The sequence below is a fragment of the Corvus brachyrhynchos genome, unplaced genomic scaffold, assembly GCF_000691975.1.
Source record: "Corvus brachyrhynchos isolate BGI_N302 unplaced genomic scaffold, ASM69197v1 scaffold70, whole genome shotgun sequence".
Taxonomy (NCBI): domain Eukaryota; kingdom Metazoa; phylum Chordata; class Aves; order Passeriformes; family Corvidae; genus Corvus; species Corvus brachyrhynchos.
Window position 1 is genome coordinate 719,960 of NW_008236217.1, and position 6,616 is coordinate 726,575.

General features: G+C 42.8%; 1 long non-coding RNA gene across 1 annotated transcript; it reads left to right on the forward strand.

Annotated features, from left to right (window-relative positions):
* Positions 1 to 6: 6 nt before the first annotated feature.
* Positions 7 to 5,573, forward strand: LOC108449341. The gene is made up of 2 exons (XR_001865503.1): positions 7 to 294; positions 523 to 5,573. It is a non-coding gene; the product is annotated as an uncharacterized LOC108449341 (long non-coding RNA).
* Positions 5,574 to 6,616: the final 1,043 nt, after the last annotated feature.

The following is a 6,616-nucleotide window of genomic DNA, read 5'->3' on the forward strand; positions in this document are numbered from 1 at the left end:
CTCACTGTTTCCTAGGGCAAACAGTGACCAAAACTACTGAGAAAAATTTTGAAAAGCTTGATGTTGATCTCCTGACTTGTAGCCTGTGATTATAATCACAAGACTATCCTTTCTCCTGTTTTAGTAATAAAAAGAAACAACAAAAACCAAAGACTGAAATGAAACAAAAATGTCTCTTTTGTTTGAAAGTGTTTAAATATTAAGGATGTGTATTGCTGTTTGTTGTTATTTTAGGTCACGATGAAGTTAAGGAAGGAAACTTTCTTAGCATCTCCTTTCAAAATCTCCCTGAATGTAGGTGCACGATTTGATTCTGGCCATTTTATTGCAATGACAGCTTCCATCTGTGACTGAGTTGCACTGTGTTTCTCTTACGGCTGTGCAAGCAGAATGTTAGGAGCTGTTACACTGTTCACTGGGTTGGGAGGGAGGCTGTTGTGAGAGCAGTGGAGCACAGAGCCAAAGATACCATTACCAGCCTTTTTTGACTCTTACATTACATTCTGCATTTTTGTGTTTTAGGTGGAACACTGGAGAAGAAGAAGAAGCAGAACCCCCTGGCATGAGTCATTTGTATATCCTGTGATTGTGGTTTTGTTTTACCATCCTGCCAAGATATAGATTAGAATCCTCTGAAGGATGACTAAAAATTTTTGTATGTTGCTGCTAAAAGAGCATCAGCTGTCTACATTAGTATGATCTTCTAATTTTTGTAATCTTTCTGATTCTTCTCCTAGAGGTTTTGTGTTAACAGGAGCAGACATCCAGCTTTCTTAAACGGCCTAGCATTGCTACCACTGGCTGGGACAGCATTAGTGCTGCTGAGGTGACGCTTCTGGTGGCATCCAAAGTGTTAGAACAGGATTTCCTGAGCATGTTCAGTACAAGTAGGATGTGTTAAAGCAGCTGGTATGTAGAGTGCATGCCACATGGGAGAACCTCTGGTCTCCAGCATCACCTTGTGAAAAATATGTATTCAAGAACTGGCCTGGTAAGGCAGCACCAGTGTAAGCAAAACGGATCTAACTTATGCACTGTAGAGATATTATTCCAGATGCAAGAGTCTTTCTTCTGTCTCCATGGTGTCCATATCAGTTCTGTCTATAGTCATGGTGGCTTGGACACCAGTCCCAGACACCTGAAGCTTTTTCTAAGTTTTCAAACAGGGGCCTTGTTGTACAGTGGGAGAGGATGGAGTATGTAGTCTGCTGGGCTACTCCACTCAGTCCCCTAGTGCAAACACCAGTCTGAAGTTCTTTTCTTAGAAAAGAAGGTGATGATCAGCTTTCATTTCCTACTGGTCATGAATAGTTGAGAGATGTCCGAGTTGATTTCAGGACATGACAGGACTGTGTAGGAAGAGCCAAAATCTCAAAGACATCTCCCAGATTTCATGATGTTGTCATCAGACACCTCCTAGCAGCAGCCTGCCAGGACAGTTCCATGCTGCACCTGAAACAATTCTTTGTGACCTCTTTTAGATCCAGACTCTGACCAAAAACTGAGGTTCTTGGGTTGCAAAATGAAGACTAGCAACTACAGAACTGCTGGATGGGGAAATGAGTGTATCTGTGTCTTCATCAGGAGTTTGGCACCACTGCACCTCAGATCCGGCAGCTGGAAAAGGATCCATCTGGAAACTTCTATGTTATCCTAGGCAGTATTGCCTGGACAGTGGCTTGTGGCTGGGAGACCTGCAGTGGGCATTGCTGCAGTGTTTGGAAGCAGAGGTGAATGGTACAGCAGCACTCCTGGAAATGCTGATAGATGAGCTCCCCAAGAAACCTCAACAGGAGCTTAGTCTGATCCTCTTCCCCAACAAGTCCTGAAGAACAATAACCTAACCTGATCTGCGGTAAAGCAGATATTAGAGAGCCATTGTGGATAGGGCTGGGGCATGAATATCACATGAGAGGACACACTGCATACAATAATGGTCCATACAATCTCTTTCCACTGGACTACACTGGAGCTATTGTTGCCATCTTTGTGAGCATCTGACTGAACATCTACAGGAAATATTGATGAGAATTGCTTTTGGCCACTTGTGTAACCACATGTAGTATTACTGGTGTTTTCAATTAACTCTCTTATCAGGATGAAAGTTAGTAGAAATTGCTGAAGAAAATGCTTGAATAAATTCCTGTAACCAATAACTGACATCTGATACCAGGTTTTCCTCGGGAAAGGAGCTGGAACGCATGAGATAAGTAAAAGTTATTTAGAGATATAATCACAAAAAGTGTAATGCCCCAGTCAGGAAACTAGTACAGAGAGAATCCAGTACCTGCTCAGGTAGCAGTAATTTTTTAATGTGGTATTTACAATGAGTATCTTTTAAGGGCAAATCTTAACAGACTCCTCTGATTAATTTTATTTTTCAACCAAAGCATAGACGTACAGACAGTATAGTTTGTAAGTGTAATTAATATACTTGTTGGAAAACCAAGTGTTTTCTGTAATAGAGCCAACCAAATACCTAGTGCAGTAAAAACTGATGAGCTATGTGGTATTTTACACCCCAGTAATGTTTTGGTATATAGCCACAACTTCATTCAAAATGAGTATTATTCACTTTGTTTTCTCTTCATTGCCAGTATAAAATGCTTCAAAAGAAAATCCCAAATACCCTGGACTGTGAAGTACGCACAGTGCTAACCTGAGCTAACAAGAACATCCTGCAACTAAAAAAAGAAAGAACAGTCTTCTGAGCATCAGAAATAAGGAAAGAAGCAAGAGCTATGATCATTATATTAAGCTGTGCAGCCAGTTACTAAGTGCTAATCAATAGACACCGATTTAGAAACAAACATAAGTCCTTTCCAGTAACAGGAGTAAGCAGAGGGCTCAGAAATAGCATAGCAACAAACCTGCTCTCTCTGGAGGAAGCCATTTCCATCACTCAGGCTCCACTGCCGTCAGCTGTGACACACGCAGGCCCTGGAAACGGTACTGCTTCAGCACTGAGTGCACGCAGCATTGAGGCTTTTCTGCTCCCAAATTACACACACTTGCCCTCTTATCTGAGCAGAAATGTCTGTTTAAAATTGTACTCAGCGTAAGATTTATGTCCTACCTGGACTGGAGCCAGCAAGTGACAAATTGACTTTGTCCAATATGCAGAAAAACTTGTAAGCCTGACACTTTCACTCTCTGCCAGAGGAGCATTTCCAGACTTTCAAGTGCTGCAGACTTCTGGACCTACATCAAGTGCTTGTGCTTGTCTTCCAGTATGGTGGGCACACACTCAGGGTGAGCAGGATCTAAACTCTGCCCTGGCTTTGGACCTCTGCACTCCTGCCCAGTGTGTGCTTCCTCTGCCCACAGCAGTCACCTACCTGAGAAAAGAGACCCCTCTCCCCATGCCCATACAACTGCATTGTCCCTGGCACTTCCCAGCAGCCTGAGTTCCACAAGTTAATGATAGCTCAAGAAGTTAGAATAAAACAGGCTTGCACAAGTTTCTGACTCACCTGTGCCTTGCTTAGACAGCACCTGACACGCACAGCTCTAGATTACTCTGACAGCCCACTTCATCTTCATGAATCTGGGGTTTTTTTGGTTCAGATTCATCCTTTAGTGAGTCCAGAGGAGTTCTTTTCCTTCTTCAGTTTAAGGTCTTGGCTTCTTTCACCTTCAGTGGTGAGGAAGGGAGAGGGGCATTTTCAGGGTTCAGTTCACCCCACATATGCATAGCTACTGGGTGGATTGAGTTCCCTTCTGGAGGTTACTCTCCCCACTCACCATATAAGAATTTTTGTTTCAACTGCATGTTGAATTTATTGTAAGGAGAAGTTAGGTAATACAAAGATCAAGATCCACTTACCTACTGCAGATGTCTATCTTCCAAGCAAAACTCTAAATGCCATCAAAATATTTAGAAATGCCCAGACAGATGTGCAAACAGATTTCCTGGTCACCTTATGACAGGAAGGTACTACAGCACCAATGCAGGAATGGTTTTAGGTCTCTGTGTCAGACAGATTTTTCTGCTATAGTATTTCATAGTGTTCTGTGCTACATTTTGTCTCCTTGAAATTCAGAAGAAGCTTCCTCTTGGTATAAGAAAAGACTTCTACATCCAGAAAATTTCTAAAAGGTTAGCAAAGCTGAGAAGTCAAACTAAATAGTGATTAAATGTTTTCAACAACATTGCACTGGCGATGATCCATATCTTCCTTCCTTCATACCGGCTGCTCCTTGTACAGAGATTGCCTGAGTTACCCCTCAGACAACTATAACTTTGGAGTAAATCCTCTGAAGTTAAGGTAGTGCAGGTCTGGTGACTATAAATACAGACTCAAGCATGGTAGAACTGTGCTTATCCAGGATCTCTGCTGTCCGAGTGTATGGTGAACTTTGCCTTCATGGTGAGGCTTAAGAGATGTTCATGCAGACTGAAATCAAAAAGGATGGCACTATCCTCCATCTTGCATGTCCCCCTCCACCCTTATGTTGGCAAAGTACTTGTGACTATGCCATCAAAGAGATCAGCAAGCTGATCCGGTTGAAAACTTGCCATAGAAAAATAGCAGATTGTTTTTCAGCTGGGTCAGTGGGCTGATCCAGCTGACTGCAAGATCAGACAAGCATGAGCACTCCTGTTCCAGCACCTGGGCTTAGTGAAACTGTGCCCTGAGATGTAGATGTGACTATGCAGAAAGTAAAAAACAAATACACTTAGTATATACTCAAGGCAAATCCCAAGTCCATATTATAGTGACAGGAGAAGCCGTAAAGGTAATTCAGTGTATTAAGACTAATAGGTAGATCAGCATGGTGATATTTATTAGGAAAGCTAAAAGAAGAAGTCTCAACCATCAGACTCTTCATAAAACCCACAAATATTACACTGACAGTTTCGGGGAGGTGCATCAAGATTTAGTGACTTTAGTGTTTTTGACACCTTAGCATACTCACAGTGCTAAGGCAGATCACTGTATTAAAGGGTTTGTGGCTCTGGATGTCTTCACATTTTGCTGATACCTGCTCACCAGTATTAGCCATAAGAGGGTTGTTGCCTATGCAGTTGGGATCACTCAGATTTAGATCAAGTAATTTGGTATTTTAGAACCAATATAATTTCTTTAGTGTGACTAGAATAAGGGAATCCTGGCCTTGTTGTCCTTGCAGTTGGAAATTCAAAAGGAGACATCTAAAACTTCAGTCTCTGAGAGGTATACATAGACTTTGAATTGCAAGGTCTGATCACCCTTCTCCTTTTTTTTTTTTTTTTTTTTTTTTATTTTGTTAATGTTGTGCTTGGAGAAATGACATCAGTTGGAGACCAGAAACAATTTTTGCAGATCAGCTCAGATTGCTTATTGAGAGTCTTTTTGGCAGAACAGGACAGAGTTTTGAGTTTTTCACTCAGCCATCTCAGTTCATGAATATGGCCTTAAGGCTGAACAGTTCCCTCTTTATATGCCTATATACAATACTCAAGCAAACACAATGGAATGGCACATTGGAAAGCTTTTACACTCTTGCACCACTTAGCACAATCTTTTTAGCTGTCTGCACTGTTTATTCATGCTCCTGCACCACTGACAGTAAAAGCCTGCAGGAATCCATTTTCTTTCCTTCCTTTCCTACGTGTTTTTTTCTCCAGCAGCACTGCAGACACAGCAGCATAACCAACTTAAAGGTAAACAAGCCAAAGCAACTTTTGAATTCCAAGACTCTGCAGGACAGGCTGCTTTTGTGAAGCTGAAAGGGAGCCAGAGCATACCAGCAAGGAAGCTGTGATTTCGTCCAGCAGTCTGACAGAAAATCCAAGGTTCCACCGCAGCAGTTTGTGCAGATGCAGCAGCCTCCCTCTGGCTGGGTCCATGTCAAATGCTAACAGAGGAGTGCCCAGGAGGATGATGCCCACATAATTCTGTGTCGCTGCCCCTTTGCTTTTTAGTAGCAACTCTCTGTGGAAAGCAGGTATGCTCTACAGGTTTTCAATCAGTTTTTATTCCTTGTGATGATGTCTGATTTCTAAGGTAAAGGGAAGCTGCTAGGAAATGGGAAAGATTGTTGAGGGGAAGAAAGCTCCCCAGGGAGGGTCGTTCCTCTTGCCATGGAGTGGTAATAGTGGTGTGTGAGGATGTGCAGGAAAATTAACCAGAGTGGAGGTGGCTGGGGCACTTGCCTGGGGTGCAGGTTAGCAGGGAAGTCTCTGGTGAGGTCCGGCATGAGGACTCAGGGATGATTAGCACCTGAGTCACACATGTTTTGGTGTTTGTCTGGGGATGGATATTTGTGGTTTGGCACCTGTGCATCAGCTTGTATGCCACATCAGCAAGCAGGGGAGAAACACTGATCAGGAGGGGCAAAAGGTTTAGGATGGTGTGTGCTGGGTTGGGGAAACACTAAAGATTGTATCAAACCCATTTGCACCAGTGTGACTCTGGAATGACTCTGCTGACAGCAGTAGAGTAAAGCTGACAAAACTGCGAACAGGATTTTGCCTTATACTGTGAAAACGAGAGGATTTGGCAGAGGGCCTGGATGTGTGCTGGGAGCTAGTGTCTGAATGTATAAATGCATATGTTTCTGAAAAAGTCTGTGCCAGTTGCTGGATAGATGTCTGAAGCCCTACAAGCATGCAGCACTCTTCCCTTCATAG